This window comes from Gallus gallus, chromosome 3 (genome assembly GCF_016699485.2).
Source record: "Gallus gallus isolate bGalGal1 chromosome 3, bGalGal1.mat.broiler.GRCg7b, whole genome shotgun sequence".
In the NCBI taxonomy this organism is placed as follows: domain Eukaryota; kingdom Metazoa; phylum Chordata; class Aves; order Galliformes; family Phasianidae; genus Gallus; species Gallus gallus.
The window spans coordinates 43,688,537-43,715,284 of NC_052534.1; the positions used below are offsets into that span (position 1 = coordinate 43,688,537).

Here is a 26,748-nt window from a genome sequence, read left to right on the forward strand (position 1 = left end):
GCTGAGGTCAATGATGTGGCTAAGCCAGGCTGCACTGTATAATGGCTGATAGACAAAATGGTAGCAGGGCAGACAAGGTAATACTATGGCCTCTGACCTTACAGTTCACTAACTCACCTGATCAGATACTGTTTATAGTTAAGCTGGCAGCTCTGTAGCCACAGCTTCTAACATCAATATAAAATACCTGGATCCAGCAAGAAACCATAATACCTCCAGGAGGGGGAACGGCTGTTTACAAGGGTGGATAGTGATAGGACAAGGGGGAATGGTTTTAAACTGAGACAGGGGAGGTTTAGGTTAGATATTAGGAGGAAGTTTTTCACCCAGAGGGTGGTGACGCACTGGAACAGGTTGCCCAAGGAGGTTGTGGACGCCCCATCCCTGGAGGCATTCAAGGCCAGGCTGGATGTGGCTCTGGGCAGCCTGGTCTGGTGGTTGGCGACCCTGCACATAGCAGGGGGGTTGAAACTACATGATCACTGTGGTCCTTTTCAACCCAGGCCATTCTATGATTCCATGATCACAACTCTAGATAAATAGCATACTAGATATGGAAAAGAGACAGTCATAAGCATAAATCTCCTTATTCTGAAGCATGTTCTTGACATTTAGGTAGTTTCTATCACTTAAAAGAGACCCAGCTGCCTAGATGAGACAATTTTAAAAAATAGAGAAAAGCAGGGAAAATTTACAAATGAAAGTGCCATGGCTTACAGGACAGAAATGGATAGCCTTTCTTTCCCTGCACAGCTTGACTGGTTTGGATGTAACACTATATATTTTTCTTCATTAGTTTGTAGTTCTTTATTTTCTACACGTAAGTTGGTTACACTTCTCTTGAAGATACACTGCTAACTGTTTATTACTAATTTTTTCATTAGTGTGCTTGGCATAGTGTGACAGCTGTTCTTGATACAGAGAGAAATATTGTTCTTCATTTTCCCATTTCTCTGTTCTCAAAAGAGTTTGCAGAACTTGTCCACGTTTTCCATTCCAAGTTCAATGAAAACCAACTGTTGCCCTGCACAGAAAATGTTTGTTAGTTCTTTCAGGAGGGAGAATCTGTAATTCACCTGTTAACAGGAGGCAATTTGCATCATTTATCATCTTACCTGCAAGAAGCACTTGAGAATAATGTGGGAAGCTTCTAAAGTTTAACTAGGGTGAAGAAGGCAAGAGAAAGTGGTATGGGTCACAAGCTGCCTCACGAACTATTATGCCCACACTTTTAATGGCTCTATTTGAACAAACACGATATGCCAGGAGTGAAAAACAAATTGCTTTTTCCGAGGTGCTCAAAACTGATGCAGTCATCCAAAAAAAATCAGCAAAAAATGTCCTCTTTGAGACTTTCTGGCTCCAATTCTCTCTTTCCATTTCTTCCACAGCTTCTGACTTGCCTACAAAGGGAAAAAAAAAACTTGCATCAGAACTGTGATCCACTTCTGTTCCTTCTCTTAAGCCACAGTAGCTGGCTGGGCATGTGAGAGAGGTGAAAACAAACAAAGAATCCACTGTTTTGATTCAGCTGACAAAAATAGGGTCCATTCCTAAAGTCCAGAATAGGCACAGAGAACTTGAAACATTCAACGGATAATGAGATTTCAGCTTATGAATTTATCTGAGGGTCTATTTCTAAGAGGTGGAAGACTGCACATCACAAATAACAGAATTTTGCTATATTTTTGTATATATGTTTACTATCACAGTGTTGATTGTTTTTTTCTATTTTTATTAGAATTTTTGAACTAGAAAGCATGAAACTGTCAGATCCTAGTTTGCAATTATTATTTAGAAGCTAAATTTTTGGCTGTCAAGTGATTTACTGACGTTCCGTCATATATGTTACTGGAATTAACAAACCAAAACAAATGATTCTTTACTACAGGAACCGAATTTCTTCCTAACATGAACAGCTTTCTTGTTGCTTGAGATTTTGGAGATTACTTCTGATTGCAAACCTAATGCTGACTTTGTGGCTGACATGGATTGCATCAAACGTCACAGTCAATCAACAGTGCTGTTATCTTTTAGTATTTCTTGCTTGTTTAAGCAGATAAATGAGAATAGACACAATTAAGTCAATACATCAGTGCTTTAGTTAAACAAACAATTAAAAGATAATCTTAAGTATTTGGGATCCCCATACTGGCTTAGAAAGCAGTGTGGGGTCTATGGGGCCAAAATGGCTCAGGAGTTGCAAAGTACGTGTCAAATCAATGAGACTCATAGATCAAATTGCTTGGTACTTTGGACAGTAAATGAAGGAATGCATGAATAGCTTTAGAAAAGGTGGAGCCAGTACTGCAAACTCAAGGTTATGGAAAATGTGAATCAGGAAATTAAGTCTCTTTATTTGTCTGCTTTCATAGAACACAGTCTAAACGAGGGGGAAAAAAGCAAGGAAGGTAGAGCTGGAAACTCTCAGCACACTGGGAGATGCTGTGGGTGGTGTGCTTTCAAGTGCATTGAATGTTGTACAAAAACTGATTGAGACCAGATGTAGTCTGTGCTTTTGATATGGTGTTACTGATTTGTTTTTGTATACTGGGTTTAAATTAAATTCAGTCATGTTTTTCTTGATTTAAAAATAAAAGATAGCAGGTCTATCTAAGTCACTTCTAGCAGATATAAAGAATAGTGGTTTTGTGTTAGCATGAGAAAGACACTGACATACCTTGTTATTCATGCTTTATTTTTAAGGGTGAGGTTTCAAGGGAGTTCCAATATTACCTCTATAGATTCTCACCCTATATAAAAAAAAATGATTCTTAAATTGGAGACTTTTTAACAAGATTATGAGTTTCCCTTAGGCGTTATTTAAAGTACCAGTCTCAGAACAACTCCCATAAAGTTCAGATTCTTGCTAATAAGTTGGTATTGAGCTGACATTATGAGCTGGCAATGTATCAACTGCTCATCATTAAATCACTTCCAAAATGAACATTAATGAACTTCACCTACTCCAAAAACACAAGGTAGCTCATGCTTCTCCTAATTTCCAATTCACTACGAAGTACCTTGAGTTCAGTCTACTCTGTTGTCTTCATTGAATTACTGCATACCTGGCTGCAATAAAAACAAGGTTTTGCATGCGCATGTTGGATGTTCTCATACATATTAATATGGTCACACAATGTACAGCTACTCCAGTGAACTTCTGCATGGAAATGAACAGGCCTAATAAGCTGCTGCATCAAAGTGCTACTTCCTTGTAAGAATAAAATATGTCCCTTTAAAAAACAAATAAAAGGGTGTTTTCGATGTTTAATTTTTACTTCTGTTTCTCCAGAACAAAGTGGAAACAAAGTAAAACATGTAGTTCAAATAGCCCTAGTTTTGCCATTTACTTCTTGTTTCTCTAAAGTTTTTAAATGGCCTTAAAATTTCAAGGCTCAATTATCCATATTTTTCTGGAGGAATCTGGTATCAAGTCACGTTTGCAAGATTGGGAACTTTATCTGAAAAGAAGCATCTGTGTAGAGGGCTCATCTTTTTACTGTAAAGAGGGGTTTATGTAGATTAACACAGCTTATGGAATCATTATCCAAGAAAGGTTATCCAAGTCTTACGTCCATATGTTGAAATACAGCTCAAAAAAAGAGTTACATAGCTGATCTGAGTCACGTTTTAGAGTGAAAGATTCACAGGTCAGTCTACTCAAATAGGAAGTTAAAAAGAGATTTGATCATAACATCCAAAGAGGAACAACAAAGCTGGTGGAGGGTCTGAAGCACAAGTCTTATGAGGAGCAGCTGAGGGAACTGAAATTGTTTACCCTGGAGAAGGGGAGGTTCAAGCAATACCTTATCGCTCTCTACAACAAACTGAAAGGAGGTTGTAGCAAGGTGGGGGTCAGCTTCTTCTCCCAGGAGAAGTAAGAGAAAAAAGAGGGAATGGCCTTAAATTGTGCCAATGGAGGTTCAGGTTGGATATTAGTGGGAAAAAAAATCTCAGAAAGAGTGGTCAGTTATTGGAACAGGTTGCCCAGGGAGGTGGCAGAGTCACTGTCTCTGAAGGTGTTCAAGAAAAGGGTGGATGTAGCTCTGAGGGACATGGTTAGAAGGCATGGTGGTGATGGGTTGAACTAGATGATCTTGGAGGCCTTCTCCAATCTTAATGATTCTATGACTCTATGATAACTGTGTCCATGGAGACAAGTAACTCAGTCTAGTACATTAAAGTACTGATATACATGCTACAGCTGATCAAACTGTATGGTTGTGGCAAGCACCAGCTCAGTGTCTGCTTCTTGCACACTTCTGCCCAGGATCAGCTTACAATTGTACCGTTCAGGAGCCATTCAGCCATCCCTGCTCAAGTAGGAAGCTGTCTCTGAGGAGGGGTTGGGTAAGAAGCTGGGGCAACAGTTGCTCTTAAGAGCTCATCTAAGCCCAATGCTAAATGTATGTTAACATCTTTGGATAATGAGATATGAAACACCGGGGACCTGAAATTAGAAATATTCAAATGTAACATGAAATTCATGCTTTTGAGAGAGAAGAAATAACTATTTGAACAGCTTCCTGTGGGATACAGTATATTTCTCATTATCTGATTTGTTTAAAACATAACTGAATATATATTAAAGCCCATGCTCAAACTGAAGCTAGGGACTTCATGCAGATATCACTGAACTGGATTCCATGGTTTATTTTATTTAGGAAGTCACCAGAGGCCTTTGTTACCTCTAATTACAGGAACCTGTGAAGGTCTTGACAGAAGAGCCATGTGAAATTGATACCTAAACTATGCATTCACTACATTTGGACAAACAAGAGCCTCAAATCTTGCTCCAGCAATGTTTGGTCAGAAGAAGCAGAGGGCTAAAATGTCATCTGTTTGCTGATAACAAAGAAGTTGTCACAGTCCTTTCCACAAAGTATTTCAGACTTCAGAAATCACTTCCTACTTCTCTTCTTACATTTGGTTAAAACTAACCTGAACCAGTTTTTCTGTCCGTCATGCTGCAAGCACATTTCTTTCTTCGGGCTTCCAAAGAGAGAGTGTTGGGAACATGATATAGCTGAGATCTGTGCCTGCAATGAAAATATTTTTTTCCACGTTATAATTCTGAAAAAAATTGCTGGTTTGCTTTCGTTGTTGAAGCTGTTTTGAACACTTAAAACACGTCAAAGGAACCCCGAGCTTGATGAAAAGGCACTTTTAAAAGTTTGTTCGTGTGTTTTAAAGAAGACTGTTTCCCTTTAAAAAAATAATAATAAATTAACATGGCATAACAGAGATTTAAAAGACACCGTATACTCTTTGAAGAAGAAACAGAATCAACTAGATGTGTTCTAAAAAGAGCTAAATGCACATGCAAGCCCACAGTCACACTCACACCTGATATCTTAACAACTGAAGATCAAGCACACTAACATTCAAATACTGAAACTTGAGCATGATTCAAATCCCTCCACTTCCACCTATCACGTTTCCTAATTTTAGGATATATAACTCTGTTTAGATAGTTCTGCATATAACTGTATAACTAATTATAAACAGCAACACTGCTGCTATCCTGGACCCATGCACCTCAAAAAGTTCTCAGATGTGTTTGCACTGCCCATCTCCTGATGCAGCCACTTGAGGTATCTGACTCTTCTCTCTGGGCTCAAATTATGCTCTTTGTCATTACTCAAAGTTGTTGGTTTTTTTTTAATAGACCATGTCTACATTCCTTGTAGAAGTATCCCAGAGAGACTTTGTGGTTAATTTGTCCAGCTAACATGAATAATGTAAACAAACGAAAGGTAGATAATTCTCTCAAAGGGCTATGGTCTAGTTTTTCATGAAAGAGTATCAGATTCACAGAGCATCCTCTGAGACACCCCTGTGTATTTTCCAAGACATTCTCTGTTCCACAATTCTGAAAATGTTTTCATTTGAGCACCAAAACTTTCTAATAACCTTTGACAATCTTAGATTAAAGTCATCACAAGAGAAGCAGCCGTGAAAGCTTGAACCAGGAGACATCCTTTTATTTAGCCCTGAGACTAAAAGTATACCTAAATGGAAATCAGCACTCTATTTAATATGTTCATCTACAGCCAAATTTTATTTTAATTTTCTTCTCATAGACTCTCTCAGCACCAGGGGGCTGCTAATGACATGCCTTGATACATGAAGCAGTGAGGCACTGCAACAGCCTTTTTGCATCTCTGTTCAGACCCTGTCTCACTGCGTTTTAGTACTAGGTAAAAACAGAGGTGGAAAATGCTTAGGCCACAGGAGGAACCCAAACACATTTAACAGGGTTCTCTATGCACTGCTAAACTTGCCCAGCTGCTAACACATGCTGTTATGGCTGTCTGAATGCTGATCTGGACATGGGCTGTAGCTGAGGAGGTGGGCAAGTGGCAGCACATTGATCCTCAGAGGCCAACGCATCCAGGCAATATCAGTGTGATAGAAGGCTGAAGCAGAAAACAGACATTGAAATGGGGACAAACACAGCTGCACTCACAGCTGCACTGCAGGGTACAGTGGCCTTTGTGGCACTCAAGGGCACTAGCAGCAAGGGGAAGGAGGGTACAGTACTGTCAGCTCCCTTCCCTCCTCACACATTCATCACATATAAAAAAAAATACTCTAACTCTTCGAGACTTTGTGAGCAGAGCAGCTGTGCTCTTGCATCAATAAAGAGAGAGTTTGGGCTGTGTGACAGCAATATCTTCCTAAACAAGATTGTCATTATTTAACCAACTTTATTCTTTATTGCAGAAAAGAATCATAGAATCATAGATGTTGATTGCCAATTTTAGACATCTAGTCACCCTATGTATACTTCAGAATGAAATCAGCATACCTCAACATTGCTCAGGCCTTTGGGATGAAGTTCTCAAAAAATGTAATTTTCCTGCAGCCTTGGAGCAATCACAGTTAAGAGGTGAGTGATCCCCTACACATGACGAGGTCAGGTCATTGAGAAGACGGTCTTCCTCTAACAGCAGACTAGGCTGAAGAAACGAGCTGAAGTACTGCCTTTGAAGGTCACTAATCATGGAACAACCTAAAAATTGGAATGTTTAGAAGTAAATAATTCACACAAGAGGCAACTTCTATGAGAGAAAAACATTACTTCTTTCTCACTTTGCTGGGACATTGTGTTGGATCAATTTTTATATTTATAGACTAAAGTATTAAGTATATCTTTCCTGTCAGCCTGCAGTGGGTCGTTTAAAATAAATTTAACATTTATGGCACCTCAAATTTTGTCTTTACTGCAGTACTTCTTGTTCTCACTATAGAAGATACTACAAATACCACAGTAAAGCTCAAATATCAGAGGGCACTAAAGCGCTGCTTTTTAATGGCAGTCACTAAACACAGAGCTCATAAAGCTGCAGTTATCTTAGAACTAGTGGTACTCAGAAGTGAAAGACAATAAGATATTCATGTTCCAGTGGTAAATCCACTGAAGTCATTGGGATAAGAGCTGAAATTAATTTGCCCTTTGGAGAAAAAAATAAGCATGTGGGTCCTGGGTTGGAGTTCAAAACAGGAATTTCTAATTAATCAAGAAAACCCAGAGAAGAAATGGAGGAGCACTGTTCCCAAAGGGATCCCTGAAGATATCATTTGGGATGCTGCAAAAGCTGTTCTCAGTGAACGGTTCATTAGCGTTGCCTGTGGAGCTGGAGGAAGGAGGCGGAGAACTGTTAGTTGTTGCTAAGAGAGTTGGTAGTCGTCACCCAACTGGCAGAAGTGAATTGGAAGAGGAGAAAAACTTGAGAACGGGATCTGAATGTCCTTTTAAGTGGCAACGAAGAGCAAAAGGCAGGCAAGAAATTTCTTCAGAAAGCTGCAAGGCTTCAAAGAAAAAAGTCCTAAGACAACAACTGTAACACAGCAGAGCTTGCCAGCATAAACCTCAGCTGACCTGATTTGCCCTTGCTTTTACTAAACATGTAAACCCAATGAAATTGCTCCAATTGATTAATCTTTCCACTGTTGCTCTGGAGAAAGTAGGAAGTGAATAGGAACGGAGCTGTACTGCCTGTCTTCTTCCTAAGGCCTGGCCAAGTTTACCAAAGTACTATTTAAAAAATATGTATCAATCACATTTCAAAGAGTGCCAGAGGGAGTTCAGTGCCCATCTGAGTAATTTATAAACATGTCTTCCTGAACATCAATCTTATGTCAACAACGGCAGTGTCCTACCTGCTCTTTCATGTTATAAATGATTTCCTTTTTGGGAAAGGGATCCGCCTTCATCTAATACTGCTCATAATGATTTTTTGAACTAGACAGGACAAAGTAGGAACTGATAATCATAAGATCCTAGGATAATTCAAGTTGGAAGGGACCCCAAAAGGTTTCTAGTCCAAACTCTTGCTCAAAACAAGCTCAGCTATGAGATGAGACTGCTCAGGGCTTTCTCCATCTGGGTCTTGTAAAACATCGAGGATGGAGGCAGGTATGAAATGCACCCCCACCCAGCATGTGATGTGTAATTAAGAACTTGATATAAAACTACAGTTTAAAATAGAAATGCCTTTGATTTCACATGCAACACATCTCATTCACATTGGAGTAAGTTAGAAGTAGCCCAGTTTGAAACTTTCCACATTGCAGAATAGACTGGCAATGAACACAAAAGAGAGCATTAAGAATACCTTCCCAAAAATAAATAAATTTAACAAGAAATCAAAGCTCTTAAATAACTAGCTTCTTCTTGAATGTTTATTTTTATTATTATTATTTATTTTACCTGGCATCCTCCACTCCTCCCTTATTCATGTTCCTCTAATCAGTCTATCTGGAACCATTTTTCTGCTGGCAAAGCAGTAAGGCAGCTGTGGTGCCAATATGCCTGAAGCTTGCCTCAGGCATATCTCTGCCAGTTTGAAACCTTTACCACCTTCCCGAGTTAGACTAGCTTAGCAGAAATAGTGATCCAAAAATCACAATTTATGGACTAGTGCCCTTGACAGAGAGAACTGTTTCAAAAGCCTGAAATCCCCAACTGTTCTCTTTGAGAGGAATATATATATATATATTTGCATATTTGAAATACATATACAAAAAGGCTTAAATGAAAATTCCTATGTGCTTTAGTTGTTAATTCAATGTCTCCTATACAGAAATGGTTTCCATTGATTATTCTTTTCAAACTAGCTTCCTGAAAAATGTTTTTTAGTAATTTTTCCAGTAAAATCCACTTTTCTTTACTTTTAGAGTCTTTTATGGTCACCAAGAGCTTTGCCCAACAAAGGCATGCTAAAACTGTCGAGCAGCATTTAATAATCAGACCCCTCTGAACACTGCAACACAGACCTGAGTTCAAGAACCACAAGAGGCTTTCAGACATATAAATTTTTGCTGGAACAGCAAAGAAACTGAAGAAAACCAAATGGCTGCTGGTGGCACACCGACATCTTGTCACTGAGTACAGTTAGATGAATGTGGTGGCATTTGCTTTATAGTCAGTTTGGTTGATTATGGTTCTCAATAAATGAAAAGAGGAGAGACCTTATTAAATGCCACTCTCATAACTGAGGGGCAGTTTCTGCTGGCCCTTATGTCTGTGAGGAAAGGGGGAACAAGGTGACTCCTGACTTGAGAGGACCAGGTAAAGACAAGTTGTGATCTCCATGAAAGAAGGTCACAAATAGCTTCATTCTAACTTCCCTGGGATAGACGGTGTCTCACAAAGAAATCAAGAACAAGTGAACCACGACTACCCTCCCCAGTCAATTCTCATTTCAGTGTTTTACATTTTTTCAAGTTTTCCAGCCTTGAATTACAGAGAAGATCCCAGACAACTGCAAGCATAGCTAAATGCAGTTGTTTCCTCCACTTTATCAAAGGATAGACAAGTTAGAGGAACTAACTCAAAACTGACAGATGGTACCTGATTTATAAGGTGCTGTGAAAAGAACATTGGTGTAGAATGGCTGCAAAAGAATTTCTTGGAGTCAGGAAGTATTTACTGCACTTTTTATGTGAGACTTAATCACCCTGATGGACATTTTTGTAGAAGAAGCACATTTAAGCCCAATCAATATGGAAAACACTTGAGGAATAAATAAGACATCTCACTACCTCAAACCACTGACTCACAGGGACTTCTAGGTATTGGTAGACAAGATCTTCCTCTAGAAGTTTACTGCATGACCATTCCAACTACCCAATGTCCTACTCTCCAAGAAGTTTTCACACTGACACCAAATGCAAGAGGACAAAGCACATACCCATACCTAAGCTGCATTAAGGCATACTTCTTGATTGAAGTAACTTAGGCCAATAGTTTACATCAAAACTCTCATGTCTACAAGCAGGAGGGTTTTCATTTCAATTCCAATGAGCTAAATACTACTGCAATTACAGGCACCATTCTCGGCAGCCTCAAACACACTGGCCTTGCTTGTTTGAGTTCCCTTTGAACTTGCCCTCTTAAACTCCTTCCTGCAAGAAAACATTATCTGGGACAAGGAAGCTTGCACTGCTCTTCATTTGCCCTGAGAGTCAGTTCAGTCAGAGCACAAGTATCAGTCATGAGATGTTTTTAGCTTAACCAAACTGAGAAAAGCTGAAGTTTGTACACTGAAACTTCAGTTCTGTTGACACGTTAGCCACTGTGAAGACGGCCAGCTCAAATAGGCTGCTTGTATCACAGTCACCCTCATGACTCTGCCATTATGAAGGCATCCCTGGGAGACTGCTGAGGCCTTGCACAGACATTAAAATTTCTTAATATCCATTTTGACAAGAAAATAGCTTCTGTTTGGAAGGTTCCTTCTGAGAAACATGTCCACCCTCAAAGTCAATAACTCAAATGTCTTCCCAAGGACTGTACAGGAACTCTGTTCTCTGTCTTCCCCCAGTAAGAGGATCCCTACAGTGATGGAAAACAGAACTACAGGAGAATTAGAGAAATTGTTCTACAAAAATCAGCACAGCATCATAATGTATCCTTTGTGTGAGGCACTTCTGTGGATAGCTTTATCATCTCCTTTCTCCCCAGGACAGCAGCAAGCACAACATGTAAAGATATGACAGACTGAGAATAAAATCATGTTTGGTTCATCAGCCACCTGCCAGCCTTTTTTGGTCCTTTTGTGTCACTTCTTGATCATCAATATTTACTCTTCTTTTTTTCTCCTCTAATAGAATTGTTTTGCTTGCACTTTTCATCATCTATAAGCAATTCAAGAACCATTCAGTGTTCCTGGCACCCAGAATAAGAGAAAATCCAGTAGCCTTGGCATATAAGAATAGATATATAGTGTCTGAAGGAAATAAAACATAGATCCACATATAAACCTAAGAAATAAATTTCCTATCAGGGAGAATTTATTCCTACTTTTAACCGGGTTATGCTAAATTATCCCAGCTCAGAGTGCCTAGCAAGTGATAAAGTGATTAGTGCATCCTCTGCTACACCTCCCAGTTTAGCCACTGTGGAACATAATTAATGTGCAGTTTACACTTCTTTCACAAAACATTAATAAACACCATAAACAAAATCTAACATAACACTGCCCAGCACCACCTCACTTGTGCACCTCCCAGGATTCAATATTTTCCTGCTAATCACCACTATTTATTCACACTCTTTCCATTCATAAGACAATACTTACACCCAAGCTGCTAAGAAATAATTATTCACAATCAGAGGCATTGTATCCAAATCTTTAATAACATGCTCTATTTCACTCATGCCATCATTACCACTGGCTACAAAATCTGTTATTTAAAAATAAATAAATTCAGTATGTCAGAGGTTATTTTATTTGTATTTATGAAATTGTTATTGTTTGTCAGCTGTCAGGCAACTGCAGACATTTTTCCCTTGACATTTGCTTCATTCCTTTATTAGTGAGAAATTAACTGGTACAGTTACTATTACAGCTCCACAGGCTTTCTTATTTTTACTATTCATAATTCTCAAAAATTACAAAATATCACATCCACTTTCTCATTTCTGCCTCAGATTTCCAGAATCACAGCAGTTACTTTCAGCTATTCAAAAGGAGTTTACAAGTTTATTGGCTAATTTTGAGCACATCACAGAAAATCTATTAAGGCAACTTACTACATCCTGTAATTTCAAAAACTAATGATGCAGCACAGCCAAAACCTCAAGAATCAAGTCTAAGAACTGCTATATATAACAAAGCATACACTTAGATTTGATGTGAATTTGTATTAGAGGAAGTATTAATTGTAATAATTTGTATTTTTGTAATAGAGCAAAGTTAACTTTTTTTCAGCACAGAAAAACATGGTTGCTGGCAGCTACCCATGGGAATTTATTTTCCCTGGGAAAATGTATGTCTTCAAATACAATCGACAACGATTGTATTTAAAAAAAGAAAAAAAAATAGCTTGCTTATTTATTATGCTTACTTGGCTATTCCACCCTTTGAATATTTTTGAATCCTCCGTATTTGCCAGAATTTAGCTATTCCCATCACTAACATCCCTAATAACCCTCTTTCTTTTCTTCTAGAATAAATCAGTTTCCTACTAGATATGATTGTTAAAGATCCTTCATCTCCTATTGAGTTTTTCGCTGTTTGGCAGTGTACTTCCATTGTGCCTTCTTTAGTGAAAAGCACATATGAAGTAATACTGTGAGTTCTCATGTTTACAGTCTCAAGCTTGAGAAAAAAAGAAAAAAAAAAAAACTATGGAACCACGTTCTTTCCATTTCAAATGTAATGAAAAACAAACAACAATTGGTCAAGTAAATTTAGCTTTTGTCTATACCTGCCCATGTGCCTTGTTTTCATGAGGCTTGTACAGGAGCAATTGATCTGAAATTACTAACACATTGTCGTAAGGAGTAGTCAATAGTCTACCGCAATCTCAGCTGCTGAGGCTGTAATGCTCAACTCTGAAAAATCTAGCTCATTAGCTCTTAGCTATATTTGGTGCTTAGCTATGTATTATCTGCAGGGCTAACAAGAATAAAAAGCAGTCAAGACTTATTTCTGTCATAAAGTTGAAGATCTGACTGAATGAACACAAGTAGCAGTCATGCTGAGGAAGAAGATACCATTATTACAAAGGCACTCTTGTGAGTAGAGCTACACTATAAAATACATCTATCCATTCATCAACCTTCACATTTAAGAGTTTATTGAAATGGGTGAGCTTGCTTTTGGTTTACATCTTGTTAAGGAAATAAAAAGCAAATGTTTAAATAGTACCTTTATACACAAAACAGAAAAACGTCACTGAAAATAACCCAAAAAGCAACACCTGTTCCAGATCTTCCAAACACAAAATAATGTGATTTGTTACAAAATTCAGCCTATATATTAAGAAGCTTGAAACAAGAGAACTGGGAGTTTGTCTATTTTGACTATTATGTCTGCAACAAATTACAGCAATTGAGAAGGCCATTTAGATGAAAATGGATCTAAAAACAGATCTAAAAACAAACAATGATCACTTTGAAATCACAGTAATATTTGATCTGCTGTGATTCTGAAAATGGCTTTGTGACCTACTGCTCACAGCAAGGAGAAGGCAACTCTTTTGGCAGAGAGCGTACCTCCCTTGCAGCAGCTGGCGGGCAACAGGAACTGCTTCTCATTGTTCTGAACTGATGCCTCTTCCACTCTTCCCTTCTGCAGAGGAAAAGCCAGGGGGAGGAAGTCCACAGGAGACAATTTTCAATATGAACTGGTTGAAAGCTCCAGCGGTTTAGCACAGTAAATATTTTTTCTCCCACTTTCCTTAGTGGCAGAAATCAATACGGTTGACTAATAGCAAGTCTCTCTTTCTTCCAAATGTTCTGCCATAGGAATTTCAGGGAACTAACGCAACCGTCAGAATGCCTCTTTTTTACATTTCTTGTATTTTATTTATCTTTACAAGTACTGAAGGCAGTTCACGTCACTGTTCTTTTTTTATAAGGGATTGGCAGCCTCCCGTTTTCTGCCTGTAGTCCTTGGAAAAAATGGAATCTGCAGTCATTGTAAGACCATTAGTAAATGTTTGTGTATTAGAAGAGCAACTCCCAAAAGAAATGCAGATGTGTACATAGAAAAATATGAGGCTTGAAAGGCTACAGGCTCCAACAAAGCTGCTCAAACTAAATGAAAAAGGGCACATTTCAAAACATCCAGGTATTGACTTTTGAATCCTCCTCCTCGTAAAAGTTGCAGAACAAATGCAAAGTTCTGTTTTCTTAGAAAAAGGGTATTTTTTTCTAAACAGGCAGAGGGCCCGGCTTTAGCTGCTTGCTTTCTGAAATCCCCAACAACGTATGAAATGTAGGTGGCATACATTATCCTTTTTGCTAAAATGAAAATAAGAACTTCCGTGATTGGTGGCTGAAGCTAATGGGAATTGATAAATTACTTTCCATCCCAGTGGACATGAAATCTCCGAAGTTTTGGATTTCAATTGAATGAGAAATTACTTCTGCAACCAGTCAGCAGGATCGAATATAACTGTGTTTTTTTAATCTTATCAGAGTGTGACAAAAATCAGAAAATTCATAGCTGTGTGACTGCAGTATGTGAATGCACAAGTTGCAGATACACTGTTTAGAGAATTGTAATTTATGAGTGCCACCTCCGCATTCGCAACGCTTGCTTAAAATTTAGGGATTCCTGGGATGCTGGGAGACAGCTCCTCCACTCCCATTATGGCACAGCCTCAGGGGCCTGCAGGGACCATGCAGCAAGGGTGGCTCTTTCCACCACGCAGGACCTGCTTTCACACACTCCAAGCACTCAGAAGCAACAGCTGGTTAAAATACTGTTCTGAGGAGGAAGCCACTGGGCCCTCTCTACTTCTTCTGTATCTTTCTTTGGCAGCTTCAGCAATAAACATGTCCAGGTAGTCTTTTAGAGTAATGTGTTGCTGATTTACTCATTCTGCCCTGGGAGAAGGGGTGTGGATCACCAGGTATACCACTGTGCTCTCATGAGCCCCAGCTTTAGCAGACAAAAGCAAGGTATCATTAGAAAAGGGAGAATTTCAGAGCTTCACCAGGAAGAGGTAGAAGATAAACTACCCTCAGGAGGCACATGCCTTCCAAACAGCCAGGACTGGCTACATGCAGGTGCTGTAGTGTGTGCTGTAGTGTGTACATGCAGGAGTGTGTTGTTACACTCCATCTCCCCCAGATATAAATAGCAATGTCAGCCAGGCGTGCCTTCAGCCAGCCAATAGCTTGCACGCATTCCTCCCAAGCCACAACAATCTGTGCTTTTGTCAGCTCCAGCCTGCATTGTACAACATGTTGCCCGGAGAAGATACCAGTGCCAGTGGTCCAAGTCACCCACAGCAAATCCAGGCCAATGTGCTCAAACACAGGCCTCAGACATGCTGTGCAGTTCGCCCTCTCCACCTGCCTCTGTCTTTCTACTGTCCCTCAGCTGCAAGATGGCAGTGTCTCCAGGCCCGCCTGGCCACGGAGCTCAGCACAGCCCTGTGCCCCACAGGCCCTGAGGAAGCCCATCAGCATGGCTTGGCAGGGTTTCTCCTGAAGCAGGGCTCACACTGGGGATGATCTAATTTAGGAATGTGGCAGAGAGTTCAGATGCTTATCCAGAGTTTAAAGAGTAGACAAACCTTTTATCCTACAAGATCTGGCTAGGTCCTCCGGTCCTTATTCAGGCAAAACTATAGCTGGCTTTAACGGGAACTTTGGCTGGGGAAAAAAAAAAGAAGAAGAAGAAGAAGAAAAAAAAAGAAAAACACCTGCAAGATTTAACTTTTCCCTGGAATTTTCATGAGATTTCTGGTTGGTTTTGCTCAAACTACAAAAGCAATTTAAATGCTCATTCACCATTCAGCCTGCAGTCACAGCCTGGATCCTCAACCACCGTAATAAGTGTCAGTGAAAAATAACTGAGGAAAACTGAAGTGAGAGAGAAAATAGAGAAAGATCTTGTACACTGGACAAACGTTACAAGAAATGATTTCATTCCAGAATTTGCAGGGCAGAAGTAAAGCGTGCTGTCTTATTATGCAGTAAGATATGCATATTTTAAATATGGATGTTATATAAACATGACAGTCACATGCATCACCACATTCACAGAAAGTTCTCTCTTGGGCTGTGCCCAATACACACATTTGGTCTGAAATATGTATGACCACCAACAGCTGCTGGTGCTGTACATCTACATAAGCAAGACAAAGAGAGAGTGCTGCTGCAGTGCACAAGTAGTTATTTGTGGAGGCTCTGTATGAAAAAGCTGGTCATTTCCTCTCCTTCAGTAACAAGCTCGATAGCCATCTAATCGTGTATGGTAGGAGTGTAACTGCCTACTTCCCACTATAGCCACAAGATAGCATTTTATTTCTGGTTCATCTAGCTGTTTGGTCTGTTGTGTCCCTGAGGATAATTAGTCCTGAACACAGGGAAAGTACTTATCTTGCACCAGGGATATTCTGTCAAATACCTCCTCACACAAAAACTCATTTAAAAGGATAAAAAAAAACTACCTCAGGAATTGAATACATCTGCGGGCTTCTAGTCACTTCCAGCAGGTGACATATCTGAAATCACAGAGCCTCACTTTGGTGACTAGGTAGGAGCCAATTAGCTTCATTTTGAACTGGGAAAACTGCATCATGACAGCCTCCAAGGAGCAAGTCCTATCTGTTGTAAACAAATCTGATTTGCTCTGTTTTGCTTCCCCACAAATACTGCACATCGGTTACAGATAAAGTTGCTTTACAGGGTAAGCCCCCACCATCACTGAAAACAGGCATTGTTTTTCTTCTCCCCAGGAGAGGAAGAATAAATGTGACAGTTCGCAGTCACCACTGGTAGTGGCTGGAAACTAAACTCTCTCACCAGAAGTTCTCCCCAAGGCTTCTTTAAATATTCCATGACTAGCTATGTCCAAATGCATTTCCCAGAGGATCAAAGTACATTTTTCTTTCACTTGACAGAAGGCACTGAGTTGTTGCTATCAGTTTGCTCTTACAATCCTTTTGCATCACCCGCTCACAGAAATAAACATTCTTTGAGGTTTTTCCTGATGCAGTAACTGACCATGCCACCACGGCTTTATTTTGGCCAGAGACGCCTGTGGCATTTCTGCAAGAGGACAAGCATCTCGTTCAGACCCCATTAAAAGAGAGCTCAGTTCTTACAGCAGTTTGACAAGTCTGATAAAGAGAAAGAAAACCAAATTACTAGGACTTGAAATATAAAGTAGATGAACCAATCTAGAGGTAAGTCCTGCATATGTCCTCGGGCTTAAATAGCAATACACGTATGCCTGATTTCCCTGCGCAGTGAAATAAAGTAACTCTAAAACATTTTAAAAGTAAAGGAATTAGAGAACTAGCACATTTGTATCTGTATGGATTTTTCCTGCATGCAAATTCAGCCCTCATGCTCTGATACCTGCCGCATGTGAAATCTGAGCAAAGGGATCTTGGTGGAAGACAGTCTCCTCTGGAGTGTGCACAAGCAGCGCATGCTCCTTACGAGGTAAGTCTGAAAGACTTGCATGGTGTCACATTTCAGTCCTTACTTAAGAAAAAAAATCCCTATATAAGGACTGCGTAATGGTATGGAGCCAAGGCATGTTCTTACCAATCCATCAGGGTAACTGGCCATGATACACTGTCTGGATAATAAATGCCATTCAGGCCTCATTACCATGTCCTTTATTAAAAGCAATACGGGGAAGGCAGAAATAAAAATTACAAGAAATAGTGCAACAAGCCAACTCCCCACATTAACACCATGGTGTACATAGTGTGACATGCTGGCTGCATGGGAATTTGCCCTAGCTTTACCAGGGGAGCCAGGATTTCAACTTGAAGCGGCAGGTCAAGTGCAGTACCTCATATCACAGCCTGCTAAGTTGCTAAGCAGGGAGCTGTAACCACCTAGAGAACAAAGTGGTTTTAGTATTCATGTTGACCTAATATGGACAGATCTGTATTCATGCTGCCTAGGTTGAGAGCCTCCTGTTTTTTTCTATAGTGAACTCCTATTAATCTCCATTGAAATTATTCCAAGATATAATTTCTTTTTTGGCAAAGCCGGTTAATAAATTTTTTGTGCTCTTTTCAATCTCAGGCAATAACTTTTACTTCTCCCTGCCTCTGTTACTCAAGTCATGGTTTAAGGAGGTCACTGAAGAGATTGAGATTAAAAAAAAAAGAGAGAGAGAGAGAAAGAAGAAAGAAATTTGGAAGGGGCTGTTTGCTTTGTTTATTTTATCCTTACAAAACATTCATTCACCTTAGACGGTCAAAAGGTTGTCTGTCTCCTCCTATGAATGCACAGCAAGAAGCCCATACTTCTTTTGAAGGGACCGTCACCCTGTCACTGTGAGCAAAGTCCTGGTTTTAATTCTGTCTTTAACAAGGAAAAACTCCACATGGTATCAGTCCTTAAGATGTGGACAGGACATATTCTCTGCAACACGTTGCTAATGACCTGCTTTCAAGAAAGCCTCACAAACAACAGAATTGGTGTGATTGAGGAAAAGGAGACAAACAACAGACAGAACTGTGTAAGGGGATAAAAACTTTTCCAGATAGGTTTTCCCTTGGAGAAATCAGAACACAAAACCAGGCTTTGAGGTACTTGAGCACACTGGAAGACTGAGGCTTAGAATCTCTGTACCTCAATTTCACCATTTTTCAGTATTGCAGTTGGCCCTTACTGCCTCAAAATGTAATGACAGGACTTCATTAACTGAGGTCCATTAAGCACTTTACTGATGACAAGTATTACATAGTTGCCAAGTATATATACTTACATGTATATGAAGGTATTAGCAATCAAGACAGGGAGCTAGGAAGATCTGGAAGAGGCATGCTGAACTTAGCATTTCGTGGTAGGCCAAAGTGATGTAGGCACCACAGTCTATGAGGCATGTCTCAAGAGCACCAAGAATAGGATTGCATTAAATGTCATATTTATCTAGATTTCAGTGTGAACTTAATTTTACTGAGAGAAAAAGAGAATCATAAAGAAATAACGAAGTCTTGAGCAATTATGATATATTAAATCCCTTAATAATACTGAAACCTCCAATGCTAAAGTTTTTCTACATTTTATTTAATTCTCTTTACTCTCCTGGGGATCTGAGACCAGGAAAACAAAAGGATCAAGCATCTGCCTTCTGCAGCATGCCTTTGAATATGAGCACAAATATTGTCAGATGCACTTGACAGCTGTAAAAATAACAGATTCTCTTCAATCAATTCCTAGAGAAGAAAAAGGAGTCAGCTACCCCTGGGTCACAGGCAAGAAAGAAGGGATATTTTCAGAAATTCCCCTAAGATTAATTTTGGCAAGTATCTCCTTCATAAGTGAGGTGAAATTTTCCATCTTCCAATGGAAATTGAGAACATGACAAAGCAAAAGAATAGATCTTCTTAAAACCAAACCTGCAGATATAGGCATTAGCATCCTGCTGGTGAAGCACTCTGAAAGAAGAATGAGGATGTAGAAGCCTGGGATTGATTTTGAAGAAAAGACCTGTTTGGAGGTTGTCAGAAAGTAGGAGATACAGTCTGAGATAGGGAAATAAAACTGGAGACTGGCAAATTTTATAAAATTTGTTTAAAAATACTTCTGAATGTTTGTCAAAGGCCCTATATCAACTAAAGCCATCCCACTGTGGGAAATAAGTTGCATAGGTTATATTTATAGAAAAAAAAAACAACAAACAAACACAATAACGTAGTGCATTAAGAATATAAAAGACTTTCTCTCGAACATCTATATTACAGCTATACCACTACTAAAGTCTTTATACTGATCTGTCCCAACTCATGTACACACCTTTTTAAAATCACAAAATTACAACAGTTTGAAGTACCTTATCACATTTTCTTCGGCTCATTTATCATTACCAGCAATGAGAACTTTGTAAAGATGAACAAATTGAAAACTCTGTTGATTACACAGATATATTAAAAAAAAAAAAAAAAAGGACCACATCTAATAATAGTTTTAAAAGAGCAAATAAATGTACTTCTGTATCCTTGAGTGTGCGTGCCTAAAGCAAATTACATTTAAGGAAAAGCTGCTGAATAGGAAAATGATGCTTTTCATATTTTGTTCTGACTTAATTAAAGTTTAAATTTCCTCTCAGTTTTCATGAGCAGAATATATTTTTAATTACTATATGTGACCTTTTTATATTTTAGCTCGAGTATGAAACATCCAGATCAATGAAAAGTAATTTAAAGCAACCTGAACAAAAACATGCTTGTATGAAAGCAGAGGAATGTGAAACTTGCACTCAATTTTAGCAGCTCTTGATCCCACTATCTCACGTGGATGGTTTGGAGGGCTTAGGAGGCCTTAGGGGAGGATCTGAGCTTGCACAAGGAGTAGGGTTGTACTCTTTTAACTGACAGTACAGTGTGGTATACACATGTTTTTCCTTGTAGATTTTTTCCCTGCTGTGCTCTATCTTCCCTTAAATTAAATTAATGCTTTTCGTGGTCTTTGGGAACTGAAGCCTAACATATGTACGTAGGAAGGGAGAGGTCTGTGCACCCCAGGACTCTCTCCACTACAGGAATTTTCTGCAACTATCATGAGAGCTTTCCTTCTCCCTATCCTAATCAGTACACACTGAAATTTTGAAAGGAAAAAAAAAAAAAAAAAAAAAAAAAAAAGTATGTTCATCCACTTAGTAATCAGTGGTGTGGTCCCAGAGCTTTTGCCAAGATAAATTGGGACACATTTTCAGACACCCTTGAAGGCAGAGAGGTCTCACTTAGACTGGAAGGCTGGGCAATCACCAGCTGTATGAAATTGAACCAGAGTGAGTGCCTGATTCTGCACTTGGGATCGAACAGCTCTGGATATATGGGTGAGAGGCTGGAGAGTAGCCCTGCAGAAAGGGATCTGAGGGTCTAGCTGACAGCAAGTTGAATCTGAGCCAGCAGTGTGCCCTGGCAGCACAAATGGCCACCTGTACCTTGGGGTACAGCAGGCCCAGCTCCATTCTACATGGCCTCACCTCGAGCACTGTGTGAAGCTTTGGGTGCCACAATATAAGGACATAAAACTATGAGAGAGGCAGTCTCTCCATCCACACTGCATACCAGTGACTAATGCTGCCCATAGTTTTCAGCAACTGCATCACTTAAATGATGAAACAAAACAGGGGACAGCTGCTCTAATATATGTATTCATAAAGCACAAGAATAAGGAATTTTTAATTGTTCTTATGAGTATGGAAGACCTCTCCTCAGTGAGCATTCCTCTCTCCCTCATTCTGCTTCCTCCTAGTTGTTCCTCACCTGCAAAACCCAGTTCAGAGTTTCTTGCACAGGTGATCTTGTCAGGCAAGGTGCCAATCCAACAAAAAACATTTTCTTTGTATACTAGATTAGCAGCAGCACGTGAGCGAAGTGACTTTTAGTTGCTGTAGTTCCTTGTTTTCCCTGGCAGGTACCCACAGAAATGTGAGGGAAGAAGATGCTTACATTACTACTTCATCTAAAAGAAACACTTGTGAAACTGTGTTGTTACATGCATGAGAATAAGTCTTCTAAGATGCTCATCACCCTTTACTGCATAGATGTGAGCTACTGTCAGATCACAGCAAGTAGACGTTGTGAAGCTGTGTTCACTGAAATTTTTCATTGTTAGTTTAAAAACTTAGAATCACTAGGTTACTATCACACGTTCACAAACATCTTACCAATATCTAACAAGATCTACTAGAGGTTGTAGTGAGCTGGGGGTCAGCCTCTTCTCTCGTGTGATTAGTGATAGGACTAGAGGGAATGGCTTCAAGCTGCACCAGGGAAGGTTCAGGCTGGACGTTAGGAAATACTTCTTCTCTGAAAGGGTGGTCAGGCACTGGAAGGGGCTGCCCAGAGAGGTGGTGGAGTCACCAAGCCTGGTGGTGTTCAAAGAGCGTTTTGATGTTGTGTTGAGGGACATGGTTTAGCAAGAACCATTGGTTATGGGCAAATGGTTGGACTGGATGATCCTGTGGGTCTTTTCTAACCTTAGCGATTCTATGACTTACATGTATGTATTATATAAAACTCATTTCCCAAAGAATCTGAACCTAGTCAAATAACACATTACCTAAAATATCCTTAATATTCTCCTAATAAACACCCCACGGGGAAAGACTTCCCTTGCAGTCTGCTCCATAAACAGAATGATTTTTTGGCTCTCAAGGAAAAGTCCATGTCTGGTAGGACACCACTTTTGTTTTCCACACCTAAGAACAAGCTGCAATTCTAATGAATTAAAACTTTTTTTTTTTTTTTGACAACTAATTCTTTTGACAAGTCTGTGTACTTGGAAATATGACAATTGAGGAATAACAGGAGGGAGGAATAAATAGGGTGAAATATTTAGAATGACACATCAATATTCCATATTAGAAGAATCTGAAAATAGAGTTTGATGGAATTATAGAAGTTAGGATTATTTATGTTGTGAGTAAATCTTGATGTTGGGATTCAGGTGACTGATCCTAATCCTGTCACTGCTTCAGAACAGTGTCTTGGGCAAGTCTCTTACCTAATTTTATTTTGCATTAGAGATGACAAATACTGCTCCTTGAAGCAGAACTCTTAACAATGCCCCAAGGAAACATACTGTTTTTACTTACCTGTCTTATTTATTCAGTGAGGACTATAAAGCAGTGGAAGACCAAAAGCATTTACCAAAGATGTCTTTTTAGGTCAGAAGTATCTCAGTAGGAACAAAACAAATTATTTCAGAGGAAGTCTATTCTAGGTGACCTCACAAGGGATTTAGTCACGCTGATGATTCAGAAAAGGTAACTGATTAAAGCTATTGGCAACCAAACAAAATATGAGTAAGTCCAGTTTCTGAACATTTTAGAACATAGTATTGCTAATGGTTTTTATTTTAAATTAAAAGCTACTATTCAGTGGAAATGGAGGCACAGGAAACAGCATCAGAAAGTTCTTTAGTAATTGCCAACTTAACAGTAATATTATGCTACATGCATACTATCTGAGATGGTTTTAATTATCTATCCTAATGGCAGAGGTAACTCTTCAGATATCAAGCTAATACAAATAAGATAGCATAACTTGACAGGCCAGAGCAATTGACAGGCTTACAGATTACAACTGTCAATGAGTTATTTTTAGTTCAAGGTAACACAGCTGCTGTCTCAGCCAGTTCAGTCTCAAGCTAGAAAAGAAAACATGAAACTTGTTACCTGTATTCTCCAGAAAGTCTTGTCCACAACAAAATATACCCTCCACCCTCCGTTTTGGCCTGTTACTCATATGCCAGATCAATGCTCCTCCTGTCTCCAAACAAAAAGAGCAGCACACCTGTTACCAATGGATCTTATTAATGCTCCTTTCAGGAGAGACAGGTTTACCTCCTTAGCTGAAGAAATTGTATAAATTCCCTTGCAAAAAGTTGTTTCAATCACTTTGTCAGATCTTTCTGATTTTAGTATTGCCTTCTTTAGAGAAGGAATGGGAGGGGTTGATGAGAGTGGGCTGGAAGGAACAGCAAAATGATGTACTAGTACTGCAAGGCAGTACTAGTACAGAATTTTTCCAGAATTTACATTTAATCCTTGATATTAGGCTGCAGGCTCTGCTCTTGTGGAAGAATGAGATCATGTCAGCTTGATGCTGTCCTGGCAATGGACAGTAATAAAAAGTCCACACGTATTCTTTCAGATATGTCAGAAATGCCCAATATCATCCTACTAGAAGGCTCTGCTGACAACTGAGAGCTGTGGCAGAGGGAGAAGGACTATCATAGTGACTTAATGACTTCCCTAAGAGATCCAGACTAGAGTGTAGCAAGAAGTACTGAGCATGGCATTCCTTCCACCATGGGAGAATAGTATGGAGCAGTTAGTCATGAGACACTATGCAGAGGTAAAAAAAAAAAAACAGTGACTGCCAGAGCCAGGTCATTTCCTTTTCCTGGTATTTTCTGGAAAATAAGAACTGATTACAAACTTGTCAGATTTCAGTTTTGTTGTTTGTTCATTGAGAGTTCTGGATAAATCTTTTTGATGTCTTAATTTTGTGAGCTTGTAAGTGTGTCAGACATCAATGGGCTAGGCAGATCTGAGCAGTGCAGAAGAGGAAATATATGTTTATGGTATTGCCGACAGCATTATTAAGATCTTGTAAACGCTGTTTCCATGCATTTTTAAAGCCACTATGCACGAATTGAAAAATTTCCAAGCATATTGACGTTATGTCGAAGAGTGAAATATGCTAGTACCCATCAATGAGCTCCATTTCATGTGGTATATTGGACACATGTCCAGGATTTCTAAGAACATCACGCAGGCAAGTGCAGAAAAAGTGACTGACAACTGACTGGAGGATCCATGAATGGTGTCAGCACAGCAGCCTGGAAACATCAAATATGGTGCTCTTGGCCACTGCATGAGTGATAGCAGTGGATCTAACTGCTCTGATGGAATGAGGGGTAGAACAAGCCTGGCCGAAATAAGAGCTATAACTCAACAGATCTTATGAGCTTATGGCAAAAGAAATATAGGTCCCAAACACAGGTAGTTGTAAGAAAAGCAATTCACTGGTCATTAGCTGGAATCCTGACTTGTGGAAGAGAAGGAAGACATTTTAGCCTGTAACACTGCTCAGCTGTAAGTAAGATAAAACAGGGTGAGGTCAGAGCCTCCAAAATTATTCAAGTGCTTTGAGTAATAAAGAGAATGTGGTCAGACAGATCTCTGCTATGCCTCTGTACTGTGTTGCCTTGTACTCAAGGAGTCAAGCTGAAGCCCAAAGGTCTCTGAGTTTAGATGTAAGACACTGTACCTTGGTGTTTGGCCTCTATTCAAACAAAGGCGTCATTCAGTAGGAGTTAAGTGTGAAATACTGCCCTTAGGCAAGAGTAGGTGGCTGGGGATGGCTGGCTGAGCATGAAGAAGAAATCCCAGGTCCAACACCAGCCACCATGCCTTCATAAAAACATGTGCCAAATTAAGGGAACTGGAAGGAGGCTAGAGTGAATCGTAAGAGGTCTAGAAATTACAGCATGTGATAAGAGAGAGAAGGGCAGTGGCTATTTAGTCAAGGGAAGAGAGGACCAAGGGATGACATGATAGCTCCCTTCCAAAAAGCTGCTGCAAAGAACAAGCAAATAAACAATCTTCATCTCCATTGAGGGTAGAGTAAGAAATAATGAACTTAGGCTGCAGCAAGAGAGACTTGGTTTAGGCATTAGAAAATCTTTCTAGTGATAAGGGGAGCTGAGCACTGGAATAGGTTATCTAGAGATGCTGCAGACTTTGTCATTGGTGAACTTCTAAGTCCAGGTTGGACAAACACATGACACACAAATGCTGTCTCAGAAGGGATGGACCAGCTGATACTAAGAGGCTCTTCCCAGACCTGCTTTTTGCTGATTTTCTGTCCTAAACATAAAATCCAGCTGTGTCTGTTTGGAGCAGCTTACCTGAAGTACAGCATGGCTTAGATATTTCCTAAATGAGTTTTCTTAAAACAAAGCAAAACATAACAAAAAAAAAATCTTCATGTTGCCAGCTCTTGTGGCATTTTCTTCAGTCTCTCTGTACTTGACCCATTTTTAAAAGCTCTGGCTCCTGGAGTCAAGCAGATTCATGAAAGCTTAGCTTAAATAAGCAAAAAAATGATCTAAATTTATGGAGCAGGATAAAATAAAATAAAACAGATTATAAGCATGACAGAGAAGTACTTCCAGCAGTTATAAATCCACAAGAGAAACGAAATACGTTAGTTAGCTTAAAAATCAAAAAGCAGTTGATTAAAAAAAAAAATTCTTATGATTGGGACTGACTTCATTTTTCAGTGTTCGTATTTAGTGCTTAATATGTTTAATGGTTGTCATCTATCTTAAGTCTGGCCCTGAAGTCAGTAAAAAAGGAAACTGTGTTGCTGAATGACAGGTTCAGAAACTAAATGTCCCTCCCAACGAGAAGCATAGAGGTGGGAACATAGGTGCCCTCTTTCCAGTCCAAACTTGGAGGTACCTAATTGAAACCAGCAGGGGACAAAAAAGAAAAAGAGAAAAGCCAAATGAGTTCCACTGTAAAAAATGCAGCTAAGAAAATAGAATCTCTTGCCCCAGGATCCTGTGGATCTCACGTGTGTTCCTGGGGATGCTGTGAGTGTGCCTATGTGTGTGAGTCTCCAGAACAGGAACTATTCCAGCTACAAATGGTTGGTGCCCGAGGGAAGGGGTGGGAGAAAGTACTGTCCTGTGTTTCGTCTTCTTTCACGGTCTACACCTAAACAGCTGTTCTGGGTCACTATTGGAGATGGAATATCAGGCCAGCCCTTCAGTCTGACCTCAGAAAGTCACTCTTGTGTTCTTTTGCTCTTAATTTGTGGTCCTGAAAAGCTGAGGCGTTCTGGCAGGGCAGGGCTGCATGAGGGTATTTCATATCCATTCTCTGAATATCAGACTTCTATTTCCAAGGCTGTCAACCACACCCTGCCAATAAATTCCCTAAATAAAAACTTCTAAAATAAATAAGGCTCACAAATAAAACTGATAGTACAGAATTAGTTGAGTGCATGAATATAATGATACTTATCATAAAAATGTGTGCGGTGCAAGTGCATCTGACCCCATCATCACTCAGCAATCTTTTTCATTATCATAAATCAAAAAGCATTGTTTGCTTTAAATCGCTTGCTGCTTAAAGATGAATCACCTTTGATTTCCTGGGCTTTGCTTACGGCAAAAAATAGGAAAGCTTTCAAAACTGCAACAGTAAAAATCCCTGGTCTCACTTTGCATAAAAAAATTCAGAGAGCTCTAAAATTTAATCTAGCAAGCAACATAAA

The 26,748-nt window shown here is 39.5% G+C and overlaps 1 long non-coding RNA gene across 1 annotated transcript; it reads right to left on the minus strand.

The window, feature by feature from the left end:
- Window positions 1–493: 493 nt before the first annotated feature.
- Window positions 494–23,230, minus strand: LOC107053062. The gene is made up of 5 exons (XR_001466002.4): window positions 23,133–23,230; window positions 6,815–7,018; window positions 4,945–5,042; window positions 1,116–1,403; window positions 494–1,024 (listed from the first exon to the last, which is right to left on the minus strand). It is a non-coding gene; the product is annotated as an uncharacterized LOC107053062 (long non-coding RNA).
- Between the last annotated feature and the right edge of the window lie 3,518 nt (window positions 23,231–26,748).